The 23,426-nt window shown below is 38.9% G+C and overlaps 1 long non-coding RNA gene across 1 annotated transcript; it reads left to right on the forward strand.

The window, feature by feature from the left end:
• Nucleotides 1-2,913: 2,913 nt before the first annotated feature.
• LOC309604821 lies at nt 2,914-19,612 on the forward strand. The gene is made up of 2 exons (XR_014231085.1): nt 2,914-13,801; nt 18,023-19,612. It is a non-coding gene; the product is annotated as an uncharacterized lncRNA (long non-coding RNA).
• Nucleotides 19,613-23,426: the final 3,814 nt, after the last annotated feature.

The following is a 23,426-nucleotide window of genomic DNA, read 5'->3' on the forward strand; positions in this document are numbered from 1 at the left end:
CAGGGATCCTTCCTGACCCCCGCGTCTACACCTTCAACTTGAAGTATTGATACTTCCAAAGTCATTGCCACCTTTCCTAAGAGTCCTCTTATATGTTATGGACAATGATTTCTTCTGTTGATCCAACCCCATGTGTATATTCTATTTTTCATGGATTCCTCACGATCACTGGTATACATTTTTGTTTTATAGTGTGTTTATGAACTTATTCCTTTAAACAATATCTTTTATGCCATTTTTAAGGATTTAGGTCAGGAAGTGGAGCCAGGAGTTTGTGGTCAATCCATTCTCCAATTTTTTATCTTTTAGTATGCTCTGGAATAGTTTAAGTAGCACCAGAATTATTTGTTATTTTAAGTCTTGATAGAATGTATCTTAAAGAAACCCCCTGGACCTGAATTAGTGGCAGAGTTTTGACTACCTATGATAATTCTTATCTTGGTCAATTCTGATCATTTGTATTTTTTTTAAAAACCCATCTTTTCACATAGATCTTTTAATCTGATACAAATTTGACATAGTAAATTCTTATTATAACTTTAAAACTCCCCTATGTATCTACAGATATGTCTTCCAAATACTGCTTACTTATGTAATGAGCAACTTTTAGGGCAAAGCTAATTCATCTTGTTTCCTCCACAGTGTGTGAGCACAGGGCTTTATATATCTGTTTAGTTTTCTTTTTAATCCCTTTCAAAATGCTCATTTTACTGGCATTGGTCATGGTTCACGGGACCAAGACTTTGGTCAATGCCAGGTGTGTGGCCAATAATTCACTTTCCTATACACTGCTCATCTTTAAAGCTATGGCTGTCTGTAGGAAGTAATGAAAGTTAGCATGATCTTCAATTTGCTTCATTTCACAATTACATCATCTCTCGAATATGTTATTTGTACATTCATAGGGTTGCTAAGACTCTTCAGCTTCTCTTGGATACACGCTCCAGGAAAAATAAGCACATGTCCCTGTGTGATTCAATGGTCGCTTCTCTGAAGTATAGCAGAGAGTTTTGCATGTCTCATCCTCCTGTGGTGTTTGGGAAGTTTTTTCTTTTCTTGGAATTTCTAAAAGCATGGTATAGTTTTTCTTTTTTTTAGCATATTCAGAATAATCTTCTACAAAAGAGCCTCAACTCTATATTTATAAGAATATAAAGGTTTCTCTTTTTTTACCTCTGCTGTTTGGGATCTTTCCAAATCCACTTCTTATGAGTCGTTTCCTTCTACCACTGTATTTTTACAAAAGGATTTGTTATATCTTACGTGAGAATTTTTCTTCCTCACTGATAAGCCAGGTTTGTAGCCCAAATCTATGAGTTTCTAGCTTTGTGAATGTAGGCAAACCCACTTAACTTCTCTGACCACAGTTTCCTCGTTAGAAACATGGAGGAGTTAAAATTATTTCCATCTCGTAGGATTGTTGTGAAGACGAAATGAGATAATGAACGCACATTGCTTAGCGTGGCACACAGGAATCAATAAACATTAGGTGGTACTGTCAGTCATAATCATCATCGTTGTTGCCATTTATATGTCAGTTGCTTTCCTCTGATATCAAGCAGAAACTCCAGCTTAAACTTGCAAGAGGTATCTGGAGTGATCACCTGCAACAGGAAGGTAACCATGGCACACTGTCTTACAGGCCTTTGTTACAAGTATCTGTCTCTCTGAATTTGAGCTTTATCTAAGTGGTCCTATGTGGGCACCATCTGTGTCTGTTTGTGGTGTTCCTGGAAAGTGTGCTTCTAAAACCTGCTTCTTCCCTTCTCTCTCTGGAAGTGATAAACTGCCAACCTCTGAGTGCTAGCAATTTGCAAGGTATTGATTTCCCTGACTCCTGCACTCCCTCCTAGAACACACATACACATGGTAAAACTTGTTTCTTCCTTTACACAATTGGATTTCTCTTATTTTCTGTGTTCTGACAATAGTCCGATTTCGATCTTTGCCCCAGAATTTTAGTGCTGTGTTTTCCTTTTAAACCAGTTCTTTCAGCACTGATATCGGCCAAGGCCCCAAACTTATCTCTGCTGGTATCAGTAATATCCCGATCCTATCTCCACCAACATCAGTTAATGCTCAAACCCATCTTCACCAATGTCAGCTAATGCTTCAAGTCCCTTTCCACACGGATTGGGTGGAGGTGGGTTTGGGGCATTAGCTGATATCAATGCTGGAAGAATGTTTTTAAAAAGAAACAGAGCAATACATTTCTGCAGCAAAGATAAAAATTATAATAATAAAGTATGAAATGAATTAAAATATTAATTATCAATATAATAGTAACATTTCTTGAGTGCTTAAAATGTGCCAGTCACTCAGCTGAACCCTTTTCTTGGCTTATACCTTGTCATCCTGCCAAACAATCCTTGAAGTAGTTTCTCTTATTTTCTCCATTTTACGGATGAAGAAACAGAGCTGTGGATGGATTAAATCACTAACTCATGATCACACACATCTTTTGAGCAGTGAATCCTGGACACAAGTCTAGGTTTTGAGGGGCTCTAATAAGTTGCTCCCCTATGCTTCCCTCTTGAATTCTAAACCGAGAGGAACAAAATAGTCAGAAAGATGGAAATCAAAGATTGGTTCTTTTACTGATATAAGTTGGACTGGAGGGCATGGCTTATGCAGCAAAAATTGGCTTCCCACTTCTCAGTGTCCCTCAAGTAAGATCATGGGAAAGTTTGATTATGCAGGGCAGACACACCTGACCAGCCTGCTGCCTTATATCACTGTAGGTTGGAGATGGGAAAAATAGAGAGTAATTTCTTGTATACTATTTTTATTACTAAAGAAAATTTGACCTTGTCAGTAAATTATGTGTTATGATGCTTCCTAGCTATGTAATCTTAGCTCTGTGCCTCAGTTTCCTTATCTGTAAAATGGGAATTATGGTCATATTTTCTAATATTGTTTTTATAGTGTAACATGTAAGCATGATTGAAATAGTACCAATCAAACTGGAAAGGTGAGGGAGTAAGCAGAAGAGAATAAGATGTTTTGGTGAGGGGCTTACTTAGATGTTTAAAATCCATTTATTTTATGCAGAAATTTAGAATTGACCAAACTTTCATCTTTCTAATACTTTACCGATTTGGTAATGTAGATACTGTTACCTACATTTTATAGATGGGAAACTCAGGCTCAGGTGGATTAGGTGGGCTAAAGTGGAACAGTCAATACATAGCAGAGGCGGAAAGATAGTCCAGACCTTTGCCTCATCATCTATTTCCTATTCTTTTTTTTTTTTTTTAACATGTTTATTGGCGTATAATTGCTTTACAATGTTCCTATTCCTTTTTATTTTTCTTTTTGGCTGGGCATTTTAGAGAAGCTTTCTATTTAGTTAGTGTAAATATTTTTCTTTACCAAAGCTAGGAAAGAGTGTGTTTCTCCATCCTTTCTTTGTTTCTGTGGATTTTGCTTTCTTAGCTGCCCCTGGAGCCCTTTGCTAACGCAGCTCAATCCCATGTACATGAGCTGATTTGCTGAGAGAGCAGGAGTGCTTCCCCTATTAAATTGCGCCTGGTGTGAATGTGGTCTTTGGCATTCACCTTCCTGTAAATTCTAGATAGAGACTTTGTCTTCAAAGTATCATTTGTACACACTAGCTATACACCAAAGTTTGACTTTACCCTAGGAATCTGGCCAAAAAACCTGGTATTCAGCCTTGGCTTCATCATTAGTCTTTGGATGTTAGAGTAGCCTAGATTTATGTTTAAACGTAACTTTTGCCACTTTTAACTTGTCCATGATCAATAACAGCTTCGTCCTGTGGTTTATTATTATGTCTAAATGGTTTAGCAATGTGAGTAATACAAATATGATATGTTATTCAGATTTTTCGCTGACACCTTTAAATGTAAGTGAGCATTCTAGATGTTACGTAGAATGAAAATCTCTTTGTGTATTTTATATACAAACATTCTCAGCCCATTAAAGTTATGAAGGCATATTTATTATTGCAATTATAAAATGGAACAATTATGAAGGCTGTTCACTTTTTGTACAAAAATAATTAAGAATATTTAAATATAAGGATATAAGTTAGTAGTTAATACAAAAATTAAGGGAAGCTGGGTAACTTCAGGAAGTTATCCTTGGTCAGCAAATAAATATTTATAAGAATTTAAATAATACAAAGCAGAATAATAAAAATATGATTATGCCATAGTTCTAATACTTATAACATGACTAGATATTAAAATAGGCTTTAAGAGCCATATTTAAATCTTAGTTTTGTAATTTCATTTAGGCCATGATTATCTCAAGGAAAGTTTCTTTTGGGAATTCTTTATGTCTTGTGAGAATGAAGTATGAATGTCAACTTTGTGACCTTCAAATTTCATGAGAAGAGAAAACTCCAAAATCACCTAGAAAAACTAGTTATAATAAAGAATAATAGAGTAGAATGCAAGAAGAAAACACTTGGGAAAAATTAGGTGCCTCCCAATTTCTTGTTCTTTTACCAATTTTAATGAGTTACTTTATCTCACAAATGTGCTATATAGGAGCTGACCACGCTAAGCAAATATTGCTTCTGTGGTCACATGATAAGCTTAAAATGTCAAATTTCACTTCTAAGTTTAGCGATAAAATTGCGATAATAATAATTTTTCTATATTATAAAAATATAAGTAATAGATTTTGTATAAATATAAATTTTGTGTAGACATAAATAAAGTAGTATATTTTACATCCCATAACTGCCTTCTATAATGGCTATTTGGCTTGGCTTTAGCTGAATAGTGGTTTTCACACTTGACCTTTGAGCATTTGGCTAAAATCTATATTTGGTGAACTTCTACTACAAACTATCTTGTATAGTTTTGGCAACCATGTGGTACCCTTAGCAGTGGGGTGCTGACCCTCATTAAGTGAGTATTCCTACTATGTGGGGTAACTAGTTATGATGATGGGTATTATTATAGTATCTTTATTTCTGTTAACTGAGCCAGGATTTTTTGTCAAGAATATCAAATAAACTAAAAACAAAACAAAACAAAAAACAAACCTCCTAGTAGGAGTCAAGTATTGTAAGAAATTCAGTATGCCAAATCCAGAGATATAAACCATTTGAGGATTGTTACCAAGACCAGAGATAGGTGAGGGGACAGAAATCCTAAGACCAAGAACTAGTAGGAGATCCACTTCAGGTGCCAAGAATCCAAGCATTTAACAGGCCAGGAATCAAAAGAGTGCATTTTCCTCTTTTATCACCCTACGTCTAAAGATAAAAAAATTTTATGTCTTGTTCCTATGTTAGCATTGTTATGTCCATCAGAAAAGCCAGATTCCCTATCTCTTTGGTTGATTCATGGTCATATTCCACAAAGATATCACTCTTAACCCTCTTATCTTCAAAGTGATGCTCATGTCTTTTCCCTTCCCTCTACCCAGGTTCTTTCTAGGAATGAAGTATCTGTGTAGGCTAGATTACACTATAGTAATGAACAACCTCTAAACTTAGTGGTTTAATCCCCCCCAAAAGTCTTCTACTTGCCTTACTTGCCTCCTTTATTTCTAGGTTCCATTACGTGTCTGACTCCATGGTGACACTCGGATTCAGGCTGGTAGAGAATCTGTCATCTTGTAGCTGCAGCATCTGAGCACATGCCTTCTTCAATCACTGCAGCAGGGAAAGAGAGATGGGGCATAGCATCTGGACCCTTCACCGCATCTGTATAGAAGTGTATGTGTTATTTCTGCTCACCTTTCGTTGGCCTGAAATAGTCACAAGTCACATGGGCTAATAATTGAAATGTTTTGTACACACAGAAGGGGAGGAAAGTCAGATTTTGGTGGATACGAATAATGGCTACCACAGTCTCTCTTCTAGTCACCAAATATTCAGTTCACTCTTCTCCAACAACCCTCCCCAAGGGAGACAACCTGAAATGTCAGCCGGTTATGGTTTTGAGCTCAAAGCCCAGGGCCTCTTCAGGGAGGATCATAGTCTCTACTTCAGATCCAGGCCTGTCTCCTCTTTATCTGGAAATAATGAATGAGAAAGGCAAGTTATCTGCCTGCCATGGACCCAAAATCCAGGAAGGGGAAGAAATCACCGGTCTACGGGAATTCTTCAGTCTCAGTGGCCAGCGTTGTGAGGGTCCTCTACCCTGGTATCTTCCTAGTCCTTTGTTTTCTTGGCCCCAGTCTTTGGGAGATTTTCCTTTCACTGTTTTCTTCTTCAGCCACAACCGATGATAACTTTGGGAAATAGGCCCTCTATGAGGGCTATGCAGATGTCACAGCCCATGTTCTGGCTAGAAAAGGTCAGGAGCAAACAATTTCTCACAATCTTTCAAAAACATGTAGAGCTTCTTGCCATTTGATTCCAGTCATCTTCATGTGCCAGAAACCACACTCATATTCACAATTCTTTTTTTGCTTATTATTATTTTATTTTAAAACAATCTCAAGCGCATAGAAAAGCTGCAAGTATGGCACAAAGAACTTTCTTTTCTCTGAGCCATTTGACATCAAGTTGCTGATCCTATGCCACCTTGTCCCCTTGTGTGTGCATTTCCTACTAACAAGGATGTTCTCCTACGTAACCAAAATATAATCATCAAAATCAGGAAGTCAACGTTGATATGTCACTACAAGAGGGAGGGGATATATATATACATATAGCTGATTCACTTTGTTCCACAGCAGAAATGAACACATTGTAAAGAGACTATACTCCAATTAAAAAAAAAAAACAAACCTCAGACACATTCACATTTTGCCTGATATTTCAAAAATGTCCTTTATAGCAAAAGAATTCAGTTCAGAATCATGAGTTGTTTTTCATTCTCGTATCTTCTGAGTGTCCCTCACTGTGGCCCAGCTCTACAGTCTTCCCTTCATTATCATTACGTTGACACTTTGGAAGATTATAGACCGATTACTTTGTTCTGTGTCCCCTGATTTGCATTTGTTTCATGTTTCCCCATTATCAGATTCAAGTTGTACGTTTTGTCAAGACTATCACAGAGATAGTGTTCGTGCCACTGGGTGACAGAGTTTGATTTTTTCACTTCGATCACTTGAATGAGATGAGGTCTACCATGCTTCTTCACTGTAAAGTTATTCTTTTTCCATTTGTAACTAATAACTATTATGGGAAGGTACTTTGGAACTATGTGTATATCCCATTTGTCATCAAACTTTCAGTTTATTCATTTATTAATTTATATTTAGAATACATATGTTTTCCATTTTATTTAATGAATTATAATCCATTACCATCATTATTATTTTGATAATTAAATTGTCCTAGATTTGATCAGCAAGTGCCCCTTCAAGCAGGCATCTGTGTTCTTTTGACATGTCTTTATCATTCTTTGAGCTACTCCTTGTTTTCTAGGACAAGAAGGTACTCAAGCTTATTTTATACTTTTCTTGCCCCAGCTCTGGAATCAGACATTTCTCCAAGGAGCCCTGGTTCCTTTTGGTAGAGAATGGGTATGTAGAAACCATGATCTAGGCACTGGTATGTTCATTGCAGTGTCACTCTTCCTAAGCTCTCTCAGAGGATAGAGTTAGGGAATCAGTGTATGTATGTATACACACACCCACACACATAAACATACACATTTACTTCTATCTCTCTATCTATCAATCTATCATCTATCTAATATTACATATAACATATATATAAAATCTCCACAAGCTCCTATGATGCATCACAGGGCTGATTCTAATTTTCTCCCTTTTCATATTTAAAGTGCCCGTCTCTGACAATGAGAAACCCATCTCCCATTATCCTTATTTCATCAATCCCTTGGCAAACATCCATTTCTACTGCCCCTTCCCTGCACGAATGCCCTCCTCACTGCACTTAGGCTCTGACAGCCTGACTCGATCTGCACTTCTAGTGTGGATGCCACCCTCAACCAGCTCAAGATCTGATACCCATGCTAGGCTGTCACTCCACAAAGACCCCTTCTTAACCCTGCTTGGTCTCTAACTCCCATACTTGGAATGCCCTTTTCACTCTGGGCTCCAAAAGCCCATGACAAGCCACCCCCCACGTGGAGTCTTCTGCACCCAGCTCAGGGTTTGCCACCTTGGGTCTGATGTGCCAACTCCCCCACCCCCATCACCACGGATGGTCTCCTCAGTTCCCATGGGTCTCTGACTCTCTTTGCTAGTGTGTGCTCCCCACAGGGATGTCCTCTGATACCCCATGCCAGCCCACTCCTCCAGCAAGACTCTTCAGCCTCCTCAGGCTCTGACACCACTTGCCGGGACACTTCCCTCCACAGGGATACCCTCCTCACCCTTCTGAGGCTCTGACGCCTACACGCCCTCCTCTAGGTGGGCAACCTCCTCGCCCCAGTCAGGCTCAGACCTGGGCAGCTGTCCTATGCGGATGCCCTCCTTATTCAGCTCAGACTCCAGTACCCTCCTCTGGGCCACTCTGGCTGCCCCCAACCCCGCACCAGGTATGGGTGGTCCACCTTCCTTTGCCCAATTTGGCTTTAGGGCCAAATTCTTCAAGAAGGAAAGGGAAGAGAAGAGAAAGATCCTATTGTTCCTTTCGGGACAAATTTCTCATATCTGGTATGTTTCTTTGCATTTTCCTTCCCAAAGCTCTCTTTCTCTATTCCACGTCTGGGGGCAAGTTTTACCCTTAATATTTGACATGAGTAATTTTATAAAGTTGAAAAAGATTTACTGAGCAATATATCTGTAATCTGATCCTTGCCCTTAGGTAATATAACCTGTTGAAAGATTTTTTTTATCATCTTCCTTAAAATTGCTTTCTGACTCTTATCTTTCACTATTTGGAACCTAGAAGCAGTTGGGTTTTTTTGACCTTGCAAAGCCCCAATTCCTAAATCTCTCAATTTCCTTTCATTTGTGCTTTCAAATTAAGCAATTTTCTCCTGGGCTTATGTCTTTCTTATAATACCTAGCCAAACACGACAAATATCACTAAACAAACATTCTAACGTATTTTCCCCTAGAGTTGTAGATTCACTCAAATCATGATCTATTTCTCAAGTTACATGAATGACAGTTCTACGAAATATTTGGTCACTATAAAACATGGTTCACAGCCTTTCTAGCCTCTGTTTTCAGTGTCCTTGCCAATGACCATCTAACTGTGAAACCTGTGCCAGCACATATTTTGAGTTATTATTATTATTTTTTTACAAAGGCACCCAATTTCTGGCAGGAAATTCTGCATTAATAGGAGTGGATGAGGTTATGTTCTGATAACAAACAATCCAAAGTTTCAGTGTCTTAATACAACAGAAGTTGATTTCTTGATCACATCGTATGTCCTGTTCTGGTTGGTGGGGATAAAGGGAAGGCTTTGTTTGGCATAGCCACTCAGAAACCCAGTTTGTCAGATGTTCTGCCATCTGTATCTACACCATCTGAAACAACTAGCTCCCTAGTTGCCTCAGCAGGGTAATAGGGACTGGTGAAGAATGCATGGACTTTCCATCGCCTCACACCAGATATGACATACATCACTTATGGCCACATTTCAATGGCCAGAATTAGTCATAGGATCCCAATCAACCATGAAGAAGCTGAAAGTGGCCTTTCATGTGCCAACAGGGGCAGAACTAGATATTGGCAAACACTAATATCTTCTGCATGTACATTTCACTAGCAGATTTCAGTTGTGTCTCATTCCAACATGGTTATTATTTATGAAGTGTCCTTCACACTCATTCAGCAGATATTTATTGAGTGCCTATTATTTTCTAGGTACTCTTCTAGGCACGGGTCATATAGCAGTGAACAGAAGAGACAAAGCCCACTTACCCTCATTCTAGACAGACAAATTTTAAATATACAGTGTGTCAGGTGGTGATAAATGCTGTGGAGAAAAATCAAGCAGAAAAGGAGGCTAGGGCTTTCTGGTGGGGGAATGAGATCTGTAAGCTTGAATATTTCCGTTGGAGAAGGTCTACTAAGAAAGTCACCGTAGTTGGCTGAATAATGGCACCCAAAGATGTCCACGACTTCATTCCCAGAACCTGTGAATATGTTACCTTTTATAGCAAAAGAGACTTTGCAGAGGTGATTAAGGATCATGAAAAGGAAAGATTATCCTGGATTAAGTTGGTTGGATCAAGTGACAAGGGTCTTTATAAGAGGGTGGTAGGAGGGTCAGAGTCAGAAAAGACAATGACAGTGGAAGCAGAAGTCAGAGGAAGGGAGATATGAAGATGCTACGTGGCTGACTTTGAAGGGAGCAGGACCCAAGGAATGCAAGTGCCGTCTAAGGTTTGGAGATGTGGAAGGTGAGGTGATCAGCTTGGTAAAATAAATTAATGTAAAAGTGCATATATAACAACCAAAAAGGAAACCCCCTTTATCCTTAAAAAAGCTAAGCTAAATATATTATAATTCCATCATGTGCCATAGTCATGGTGTAAATTGTTCATTAAATCGTCACAATAAATTCCAAATCATTTGTTAATGTTTAGAAATTGTTGGTGTGATCTTTCATTTGAAGAGGTTGTCACTAGCTAAATGATGCCCGTCTGTGAGCTATGCTTTAATAAAAGAGACTACATCCAACACACAAAAACTTCCCCGCTAAATTAAGTCATTGGTGACTTAGAGTGTCAAATTAACATCAATAATATAGATTATGATACCAAATCCTCTCAGCTTCTATTGAAATGCAATTATATTAAAAATGTTCTACCCTTCTCAATGTTTTAGTCCTTATATTACTGAGATTTTGTGTATTAAAAATCTATATTATCAACTAAATCAAGAAAAGCATTTTGGAATGTCATATTTAATTGGGTGGAACACAGTCCTTCGGGCCAAACAAGAGGCAAAGCACTATAGCAGTTAAAAGCATTGGCTATGTGCCAGACTGACTAAGTTTGAATCTTAGTTCTGCCATTTAAGTTTTAAATAACCTCTCTGTGTCTCAGTTATCTTATCTGTAAAAATGGAGATGATAATGAGCATTAAGTACCTAAATGAGTTGATATTTACCAGACAAAGCAAATACTGTAAGTGATTGCTCTCATTTTTATGAATAAAATTATTGCTGCTAATTCTTGTGATGGGTGAGTGTTTGATGGATTTTAATGAGCTGATCCAATTAGATGGAGGTGAAATTCAACAGTGATCTATACTCTGGGTACCCTAGACCTCAAACTGTCCCCAAGTGTCCCATCCATTCCTTCCTGCTTACCTGTTGTCCCAGCATCTCCCAGATCCTTTCTTTCTTTTCTTAAGAGAGTTTCAGTTTTATTATTATTTTTTTCAGTTATACATCTATATATTCTTTTTCATATTTTCCATTATGGTTTGTCACAGGATTTTGAATATAGTTCCCTGTGGTATACTGTAGGACCTTGTTTATCCATCCTATATATAATAGTTTGCATTCCAGACCCTTTCTGAGGCAAAGTCCCATGGAGGCTACATTCCTAGTAGCCATGTGAAAGTGACACCAGGATAAGCACCTGCAGCACTAGGCCAGAGCTTTGGGGGCCAGATGGAACTTAGGCATTTTCTTACGTGAATACCAGTGCCACCAGGGACACTTCCTACAAATCTCTGGGCCAACTAGAGCCGGAATCTAAGGTTGGCTCACGGGAACCATGGTGGGTGGGCTGGCATTCCAGGAGCCTCCCAAACATTATCACTCAGAGATCCTCAGGCCTGTGCACAGTGTGAGCAGGGCATGGTCTACTCTGCTTGGGGATGGAAGGATGGCAATGCCAGGGAATCTTGGGGAATATAAGTGGCACTTACACTATCAATCAATGAGAAAAGAATCTGGCCTTAGTGCTGGAGCAGGGACCTAAAGCTCCCTCCAGTGCCTAGGATTAAGTCTTTAATTTCTGGATTTTGAGAAGGTAATGAATGGGTTCCAGGGAGTAGCAATGGTTGGCAGGAGCATTGAGAGAGCTCAGAAATGTGACTATTTATCAATGGTGTGGGAACATTTTAGCATTTTAACAACTAGTATGGCTATAGCTATGCATATAGTTGGATATTTGCTCTGCTTTTAGTTCAAGTAAGCTGAAAACTGACTATTAGATTTTGTAATGTGGAGATCGTTGACGTTTTGGTGAGCCAATAAGGGTATGAGTTTGACTGAGTAGGTACAGGGGAAAATGCAAGGAAAATTGGTGACTCAAGGAATTTTGCTACAAAGAGGAGTAGAGAAATGGAGTTGGGGATGAGGGGATCAAAAGAGGGTTTTCTTAAAATAGGAGAATTAATAGTATGTTTGCTGTTGATGAGAAAGCTTTTGCAGAGAGATGATGTCTGTCTTTGTTTATTACCCAGGAGCTGTGTGTGGGATGTACTAAGGCTACACATATTTTTTTTTCAGTATTTTGTTCAGCTTTTCTTCCCATTATTTCCATTATGAAGTACCAGGCCTCCCTCTCACTATTATTTTTTCTTTTCTTGTTATAGATGCTGCCCTGATTCATTTCTGGGAATTTTTCTTTCTCTGCCTCTATTTTTAGTGTAAAGTCTGCTTGATAAATCAATAAGCGCCTAGGTAGCCTGCATATACTGGATGTGTGCTCTTTTCTCTGCCAAGAGACCAACATTTCAGCATCTTAAACCACAACCTGGAAAGCCAAAACCAAATGTCATCCTGTAATACTAGTTTTGCAGACAGCTACCTTCCTTATCTTTCTCTCTCTCTCTATGTATTATGTCTGTCTGTCTGCATGTATCTATCTATCTCTCCTCTATCATCTAGTTCTAGGAAGAAATTAAACTACTTGGCTGTTTGTCGAACTAATTTCTTTCCTCAAATCCCAATCTTAGTTGAAATGAAAAATCTTACCTACCTGAACCCCAAGTTTTATACTTTTATGATAGGACATCCTTTCTCTAGAGTATTTCCCCATGCCCCACACCTCCATCCTTCCAGGAATGAGTTAAAGTGGTTGGGGATGAAAGAATGATAAATTCTGTTTATTGTCCATCACATCGTGGATTCGTCTGCACCAGAGACAGCCGGCCCCCTCTTGACTTCTCACATCCACCATTTAGTGTTTCCTCCATGCTCTCCAGTCGATGGTTTCTTTTTTTCCTGGGCCCAGTGAGTGGATTTCTCAGACTCTGTAATACTTGTGAATTCTCTTTATTATTCCATAGAGGATGAGATGCTGCTTCTTTTCCAAAGGTCACAGAAGGAGGCAATGACAGAGGAGTTAAGAGCCCAAACTATTGAATAAGACAAGCCTGCATATAAGTCTCAGCCCTGTACTGACTAGCTCTGGGCAGCATGTTACCTGTTAAATGGGGATGAAATCATAACGCTTTATTAGGGTTGTGGACCAAATGAGGGAAAAAAAGTAAAGTTCTTAGCATTAAAACAAGTCCTTGTTTACATTCTGTAGTAAAAGATTTCTGCTTCGTTATGAGTCTCATACCTAGTTTTGAGTTTCTAAAATGTGATTTCTTCCCAGATTTCTAAATCCTTAACAATAAGTATAATTCTCTCAACAGCCAATAATTTTTCTCCATCAAGAAAGCCATATGTATTGCTATAATGGATGTCAACAGAAAAACTTAACATTCTGAAATCTTTATTTTGTAGTGACCCTCTCAGAAATCTGTTTTATTTTATACAATAAAATGACCCTACTTGCAGAAAGGTACATTAAAAAAAACCTGGAACCTAAAGATATAATAAGTAAACCACTTCTTCTACTTCTAGTTTCCTTATTCATAAAGTGAGGAGTGAAATGCAGAGGATTTCTAAGATCCCTTTTAAATATATGCAACCAACAGTACCAGTTTCGAGTTTCTGTGAAGAAGGAGATTTAAGCACTGAATGAACTATAAGGTGAGGCCTTGGTGAGTGTCTACTACTTGCGTTTCTCTTCTCCTCAAGGCAGCATGGAGTGAATTAACTGGTGTGCCAGTACAGGGTTAGCAGGTACTTGGAAGTCATGACATTCTTTCTTCTCTCCACAATAAACCTTGTTAAGGCATCACAGCTTTTTCCAGCTCTGCTTGATGAGGTCTCAGAATCCTTCTCAACACAATTCTGCAACAAGCCATTGCCAATCACTTGGCATTGGCCTGCACATGGGAACCAATGTTTCATCCCTGGAGCAAAAATGCATGTTCCAGAGGATCTGTCTTCACAACATATAGGAAACACTTAGTAGAGTGTAGTTTCCTTTTTCTCTCCAAGATAATATCGACTATGAAAAAAAAAAAAAAATTGACTATGGTGAAACCATCCTCCCCCTCCAGAGCAGATCCTTTCTGTACCAACTGTGTAACCCGCTGTCTTTCCACGTTTCTACCTTCCTCCCGAGGGTGGGCAGGACATGCCTTATGCCAGTCATGGGACAACATTTTGGTTTTAGTCAATGGAGCAAAAGCTCTATTTTGGCAACATTTCTATTGGTGACAGAAGCTTTTTCTCTGTTTTTCACTCTTTTTCTCTCAGTAACCATTCATTCCTGAAGTTTCCAGAACTTTCATGCCCCTTTTTCTTCTCAGACCAGAGAATACTAGTTAAAAATGGGAATTTCTCTCCTCAGATCAAAGAATACTAATTAAAAATGAAAAAAAATATTGTTACCCCTATAAGGGAGGGATTTAGAAAGGGCTGTGCTTAATCTGTAGCAAGAATTTTCTGTGATAGATTTCAGACAATAAGACCAAATGGGAGATATGTCAGAAAGAGCTGTTTTTCTAATGTACCTCAGATTGTACTATTTGGTCTTAACAGCAAAAAGTGACAAATGGGGTGCACGGTGGGAAACTCATGTTCTTTTGGAAAAGAGTTGGGGTTCTTAGATTAGGGATCTATGGAAGATGTCAGAGATAACACAAAAACAAATATTCACACTCAGGAGCAGTGGCATTTAATAAAGTGATTAAGCATTGACATTAAATAAGTTCTCAGGACATTTTGAAGTGATTAATGTGGGTGGACAGAGGCCAGGATTCATTGGGGAAGGAATATAAGGATGTTTTTCTTGACTAAAAATTGCAAGCAACAGTGGTAAAAATTTCATGGGAAGTTTTGTTTGATTGTCCTTGGCATTAAATGACATTGATTATTAAAAAGACTTCTCCCTCTCCCTGCTACAGGGTGGAGAGGATAAAGCCTCTGGAGGAATGGAAATATTTGTGAGCAGGTTCTGGGTTGGTGTTGGAATTGTTCACAGACACTTTTGGTTCATCTCCATCCATTAACCTCTCCCATTTCTTAGGTGAATTTCACTGATCCAAGAATATTATTGCCATTTGCTTAGAAGGGCATTGCTTCCATGATTGCATAGTGGTTAAGTACCTACATCTAGGGTTACTGAGGAGATTTGATGAGTTACATTGTGTAATGTGCTTGGCAGAGAAGAAGGTATATGGCCACTGCTCAAAAAAGATACTATTGCTGTTATCATTATTATGTTCTATCTTTAACACCAGCTCTGATGGAAGCAGTCCTGTAGAATCTTTAACCAACAGCTTATACACATGGGGCTCTGTCTCTATGTTCTAACCCAGTGGTAAAGTATAAGAAGCACACTAGAGTTTACCATCAACCATACTTGTCTTATTCACTATTGTATCAAGTATATAATAGATACTTGTTGAATGAACCTGAGGTGTGCAGACTTCACAGGTGAATGAAAATTAGATGGACAAATTCCACTCAGGCAGAATTCTTGCTGCTGGGGAAGGTAGAGGAAAGTGGAATTACTCTGTTGGAAGGCAATATGGGATTATCTGGTCCAACTTCCTACTTAAAGCAGGAATCACAATCACAGCTTTCTTTCAAATGTTCATCTGCTTCTCCTTTAACATGGGATTGAGAGGTTTGGTTGAATGCTTACATTTTTCTTGAGCAATAAGCAGGACATGTTCTTGGACAAGTATGAGTGAACTTACTCAGATACGTTGATACATTAGCTGGATCACAATGGAAGTCTGAGAAGGTATTCTTTAAACAGAGCAGAGATCACGTGTATTTGTGTCATACCGGAATTCTGGTCCTGACTCTCTCACTGAAGAGGCAGTAGGGTGGTCAAGAGTTTGGGCTTTGGAGACAAACCTGGGCTAGAATCAGGAGAAAATGTAAGCCAGGGTCCTTCACTTGCATGGGTTCCTTCCAAGGCCCTGGGAGAGGCGCTAGCAATACAGTCACATGGCTATATATTTTAGTAAAAAATATCTGTATATATTATATATGTATTTATATAGAGAGATAAATATATACAAAACATACAAAATATAAAAACTTATATTTTACAAATATATATTTAGTTATATTTATTATTTATATATATATAAATAAAACTGCAATCAGTTAAGACTAAGGGCTCTTTCCACCCAGATTTTATGTGAAGAGGCAATCAAAGAGTAAATAACTGCTAAAACAACAGACATTAAGTGGCTATATATATATGTATATACAAATATATTTTTTATTGAAATATAATTAATGTACAATATTAAGTTAGTTTCAGGTGTACAACATAGTGACCTGACAATCAAATACATTACAAAATGATCACCACAAGTCCAGTAACCATCTATCACCATACAAAATTATTACAGTATAATTACAGTATAATTGACTCTATTCCTTACAATATGTATTACATCCCTGTGACTTATTTATTTTATAACTGGAAATTTGTATCTCTTGATCCCCTTCATCTATTTCACTGAATCCCCCGCTCTCCTCCCCTCTGGCAGCCATCAGTTTTCTCTCTGGATCTATAAGTCTGTTTCTGTTCTGTTTTGTTTGTTTTGCTGTTTAGACTCCGCATATAAGTGAGGTCACTATTTTGTATTTTTATTGGAAATATTTTGAAATGTACAGAGAAGGGGAAGTAGAAAAAAAATACAAATATAGTTAGAGAACTCAACACCGCTCTCTCAAAAATTGACATCATATGTAGACAGATAATCAGTGTTGATATAAAGTACTTAACACTATCAACCAACTAGACACATTTGCCATTTATTAAACCACTAACCAACATCAGCAGAAAACATGACACCACTTTGTTGTGTGCCAACTTGAATAGGCTGAAAGACATTCCCCAGAATATTCACTCTTACATATTTGTGATTGTGATGGGCCACAGGGAGATTCTTGTGGAAGATTTGGAAGGTGCAAGTGAAGAAGCAGCATGCTGTTGGTGACCTGCTGGGTCAACTTGGCATTAATGCAGCAGGTGGACTGCAATGGCTCCGCCGTGTCCTGGACATGCTGCCAGCTTCTACAACCAGGGGCACGTATGCGTGATAAACTCCAAGATGAAAGACCTCAGGTCTGCCAGATATCCATACCACTATGTCAGAGGTGACAAGAACAAACATGATTTTCTGTCCATCTCATGAGTTTTCAACTCCTTTTGTTGACCCCAATTTGTCCTGGATCTCCCTCTTTACATCCATTGTCCCTTCCCAAGTGTCTCTCCAGTGGCCTGTAATCTCCAGCCCGAGATGTGAAGAATGAACCTTACAAAATGCTTAGTCAGCTTCCACAAATGTGTAAGATCAAATTCCTGTTACAAATCCATATATATGTTGTTCTTCATTGAATAAAGTGTCCCTGGGAACTTCCCTGGCAGTCCAGTGGTTAAGACTTCGCCTTCCAATGCAGGGGGTGTGGGTTCGATCCCCGGTTGGGGAGCTAAGATCCCACATGCCTCATGGCCAAAAAAACCCAAAACATAAAACAGAAACAATATTGTAACAAATTCAATAAAGACTTTAAAAATGGTCTACATCAAAAAAAAGCTTAAGAAAAAAAAAAGTCTCTCTGGTATAATTAAACACACACACACACACGCACACACAAAGCAAAACCCCAAAACCAAAGAGTGGATAACCAAAAAAAAATGAGGGAGGAGATAGAGATGTGTCAGGGAGTTAATTAATAAAAATCAGTTATTTTTTCTGGATTTTGTCATGTTTGGTATGTATCAGCTTTTAAAAATGTGTAAATTTGTTATGATTTCCTTTCTTGTTCTAAATAAGTCTTTACTTTGACACCTAATTTTGTCTTTTTAATTATGTATTCTTTTTCTTCCAGAAAACCCCAGAAGATCCAGGCCCCAAGGAACTCATATCCATCTCTGATTGGAATCCTAGCACCATTCACTAACTCTGTGATCTTGGGCAACTCACTTTACCCATCTGCGTCCCAGTTCAATCTGTAAAACAGCACCAATCTGTTAAATAATAAAGCAGCACTAATCTGTGTAATATTCTTATGAAACTACTTAGGTTATTGTCAGGACTAATGTTGATGCATGTGAAAGTGATAGTAAGTATTAGCTATTATAGTTATTAATAATAATATCTGATTTTCCTACAGATTTCCCCATCTTAAAATGGATGTCATAAATATATTCTCTCATACTCACAAGGGTTTTTGAAGAATCAAATGAGATGATAACATTTACATGGCTATGAAGATGTCTTTTAATCCCCGGAAGAAGGGCATGTACACAGGTCCACATCCTATCTCCTGTACACACACACACACACACACACACACACACACACACACACACACACACTTCTCTTTCTAATTCCAATCTAGAATTCACAGTGATTAGTTGGCTCTTCCCATGCAGGTTGTTTCCGTTTCAGTCCCACAGCGGTGCTCTATGCCTCCTCCAGATGGCCTGTGTTTGAATTCTGGCTCCACCAGGCCCTGTTGTAAGACTTGGGCAAGTTACTTAATGTGTCTATATGTCAGTTTCGTCTCTGTAAAATAAGGGTAATAATAGTAGTCACTTCTACGGGTATTGTGAAGATGAAATGAATTAATACATGTAAAAATCCATATATTGGGCTTCCCTGGTGGTGCAGTGGTTGCGAATCTGCCTGCCAATGCAGGGGACACGGGTTCGAGCCCTGGTCTGGAAGGATTCCACATGCCGCGGAGCAACTAGGCCCGTGAGCCACAACTACTGAGCCTGTGCGTCTGGAGCTTGTGCTCCGCAACAAGAGAGGCCGCGATAGTGAGAGACCCGCGCACCGCGATGAAGAGTGGCCCCCGCTTGCCACAACTAGAGAAAGCCCTCGCATAGAAACAAAGACCCAACACAGCCAAAAATAAATATAAGTAAATAAATAAATAAAAATTTTAAAAAAATCCATATAAAATAAATCATTGTAAGTTTTACTACTTGCATTTTACCAACACCTAGTGAGTGCTCATGGAGTGTCAGCTATTGCTGTTCTGCATATCAAGTCAGTTTCTGCTGGTGTGTCAGAGCTTGCATTTATGCTAAGCCTTCTCCCAGTTATGTGGATGAGTATTTTGTTGGTCAAAAAGTAAGCTACAACTAAAAATAGAACTACCATATGATTCATCAATCCCACTCCTGGGCATATATCCAGACAAAACTATAATTCAGAAAGATACATGCACCCCTATGTTCATAGCAGCACTATTTACAATAGCCAAAACATGGAAACAACTCAAATGTTCATTGACAGATGAATGAATAAAGATGTGGTACACATACACAATGGAATACTACTCAGCCGTAAAAAAGAATGAAATTATGCCATTTGCAGTAACATGGATGCAACTAGAGATTATCATACTAAGTGAAGTAAGTCAGAAAGACAAATACCATATGATATCACCAATATGTGGAATCTAAAATATGACACAAATGAACCTATCTATGAACCAGAAACAGAATCAGGGACATAGAGAATAGACTAGTGGTTGCCAAGGGGGAAGAGGGTAGGAGAGGGTTGGATTGGGAGTTTGGGATTGGCAGATGAAAACTGGTATATATAGAATGGATAAACAACAAGGTCCTACTGTATAGCACAGGGAACTATATTCAATATCCTGTGATAAACCATAATGGAAAAGAATATGAGAAAGCATGTATATATGTGTATAACTGAGTCACTTTGCTGTACAGCAGTAATTAACACAACGTTGTAATTCAACTATACTTCAATAAAAAATAAATTAAAAAAAGTAAGCTACAAAATGAGAAAAAATAGGATAGAGTAAGTTTTTCATAAAGCAAATTGTATTATATTTAATTTCCTTTAATCATTTTATGTTTTTCCTACCTTTTATATCTTATGTAATTTTGTTAGTGGTGAATGGTAATTTATTTGTTATTGCTTTATTCGGTGATATAAAGAATTGACATTCATTTCTTAAAAAAAATTTTATTCACCCATGAAATCCAGAAACTTTCACTGGTTCATGAAATCCCAAATCCTGGGAATCATTGGTTTCCCATTAATACTGAAAGTCTGTAGACATAAGCACTTTTCTAAGGGTCCCTGCTTTCAACAAGGTACTGGAGGCTTTACTTAACAAAACTTCCACCCATCTTCCTTTATCTCCCTTGATCTTTTCATGGAGCTCCTAAACCAGATAGAGAATGAAAACTTGGGCCTCTTTTCTCCATTCTCACCAGCAGGGGGTTATAGATAGGCACTCAAATATGAAGCTACAGTGATTCTCAGGACTGTCCATCCACTGGTAGCAAAAGAGAAAATAAAGCAATACAGAAGAAGCTCCTTTACCATTTGAGCCAAGACAAGGAAATTGTCAGTGGATAGAGAAGAGTCCAAAGTGTCTGCAAACCACAAAGTATCTGATTCCAGCAAAGGACTCTTGGTGCCAGCAACTTCCTTCTGTCCCTCACATGGAACTCCTCCCTCTCACTGTGAAAAGAGAGAGCTATTTAACAGTCAAGACCATCTTAAGGCCAAGGACAACCAATTAATAACAGTTCCCTGAAATTTCAACCCCTCCTCCAAACACACACTTTTTAATCAAAAGAACAGCCCTCCACATCCCTCCCCTAACAGATCCTGGCCTCCATCCACCCACATTAATCACTCCAACATGGCCTGAGAACTTACTTAATGTCACTGACTAATCACTTTATTAAATGTCATTGCTCCTGATTGAGAAGACTTGTTTTGTTTCTCATCCCTGCCCATCCCCTCTGGATACCTATTCTCTTGAAAGGTAGAATTAGAGACCCTGTTGTGCACTGTTTCTCTGCATCCCCATCAAGATCTCTCATTTTGAAATGGGATGCATTTCTGCAAAAGCACCAAATTGTCCCTGAAGTCCTCCGGAAGCAGGTACACTCAGCTCCTGACTCCTGTTGCTTCTCCCACATTCCTTGGCAGAGGTTGGAAATATGGAAACTGAGCTATTTGCAAGCCGACATTTTGGGAAAGCATCCAGTTTTGTGGCCAAAACTGGATGAGTTAGGAGAGGATTGTGTCAGCTATGGCCTGAGAGAGAAATCACAAGTCAGCTATTTTTCACAATTACCAGAACCCAAATCCACCATGATCTTCTATCACTTGTCTCATCAAGTCTAAATTTCTCTGCCTGACATCCAGAGCGTCCCACGCTGCAGTCTCGTGCATCATGTCTATTACATCTCTAGAAGGACCTCAGACCAAGACAGGCACCTCGTGATTCTTCCTTTGCACCAAAGGTCTTCATTGGTGCTATATCCTTGCCTTCTTCCTTGTCTCTCCATATACACTATCCAGTCCTTTTCAGAATTAATCATTCATTTATTAACCCCAGACTGATTTATTAAGCTTTTCTGGGTGCCAGGCACTGGGGACTGGTAACACAGAAGGTAAGGCCTTCACCTTCAAGGTATTATATGTAAGATCTTGTAGGTAAAGACTGACGTGTAAACAAAGAAGCTGATGAAAGTTTCGCAGTGGAAAAATGTCTGCTCTGGGAACAAGGCAGCAAAAAGAATGGGGTGGCCAGGTCTCTTTGCGGGTTCGGGAAGGGAAGGTTTCATGGCAGAGGTGACTCTTGAGGTGGATTTTGGGAGAGGAGTGGTGTTCTCCAGGTGGCTAGGCAGGGGTTAAGTTATGCATCTCTGGGAGCTGTGCCCGGGATGGGGGGCTGGGTTGGGGGTTCCATCAGGGGCACCTATCATGCTGTCCCAGAGCCAGTCTGTGTAATGTGGGTGTGAGTGTGATGTGTATTTCCTAATCTGATGTTTAGGAGCCTCAGTGCACCTATGCAAGGCAGTATGTGAGGCAATGAGGCTTATTTAACATTCACTATGGGAAAAATAAGAGAAAATTAAAAGAGCAATTTTAGGAGGGAATAATTGTTTTCTCTACACCATAATTACAACTGCTTGTAAATGCTGTTATCATAAACGAATTTGCCTTTTAGTGTTCTCTTAAATTCTCTTGGTAATGAACAGACACTCAAGGAAAGGGACTAATGTCTCCTTGTAGAGACTCTGGGGTTGCACTGACCCCTGGCGTCTGCCTTGAGCAGAGGCCTCTAACTGCCCAGAACTGGATATTAGGCTTCTTAATATTTCTGTCCCTGGCTTCAGAAAGACCCAGGAATCCTTTAGGACCAGAAGTGAATCTTGGAATCTCAGCCTTCCTAGGTCTTCTGAGGTCATTTTCTAGTATTTGTCTTCAATTCTCTTTCTCCTCTTGTGCCCCCTCCCTCGACAAAAGCTGCCATTTAGAATCTGAATGTCATTTTTGATGCTTCCTTTCTTCCCCACCATTCTCAAGTCCCCAAGCCAAGAGCTACTCAGTCACTGAGACCTACTGATCGTATCACCTCCATAAACGCTCCAATCCATCGGCTGCTTGAAATCAGGACACCGTCACCCTGCTTGGTTTGTAAGCAATGATCTCCTGTCTGGCTTCCATGCTCGAGACTTTCTGTCACCAGGGACATCCCATTTTAGCTCACTAAATTTATTCCTCAACTAACCTTTGATATGCTAGAAGGATTGCTATTAATTGCTTCTGGTAAATAACTGCATGAACTTAGGTATGTCACTTGGGCAATCTTGTCATCTTATAAAATGAGGGTTTGGGAGCAGGAAGAGGGGTTTTCTATCTTTTCACTCTGAGGACTTATACTATTAGTTGCCTCAGCACTCTGCCCTTTTCTCTTGTCTCAAAAAATCTCTTCTACCAAAATAAACTCTTTGATTAAAGAAAAGTTTATTTGTTATCCATCTTTTTTTCCATCCATCAAAGACATATTTAACTGCTATTAGACATTTGGTAAGCAGGAGATCACCGATGTTCCTGTAAAGAGCTAATCTAATTCCAGGCAAAGATAAAACAAAAAAATTAAAAAACGCTGATATTTCATCTAGACTGTGCACCCTTATCATGAGTATATATAGCATTTCTGTTAGTCTTCTTGAAATACTGAGAGTAGCACACAGCCTTGTATTATAGCCATTATAGATCCCTATGATATAAAGGGATCTATTGAAAGAAATAACCACAAAGGTCACACTAGCTCTGAGAGTCTAGGTTTCTCAATCTCTTATATCTTAAATCCCCCTTAGCATTCCCTACAGTGAACATAGCCCATTCTTCTTTAATGGCACCTGGTCCATAAATAAATATTCCATCACCAGTGTCAACTCTAATTAAAGTTGGGAGGTGTTGCTACTTGCAAATTGAGC

The sequence above is a fragment of the Balaenoptera borealis genome, assembly GCF_965194805.1.
Source record: "Balaenoptera borealis genome assembly, chromosome: 11".
Lineage (NCBI taxonomy): Eukaryota > Metazoa > Chordata > Mammalia > Artiodactyla > Balaenopteridae > Balaenoptera > Balaenoptera borealis.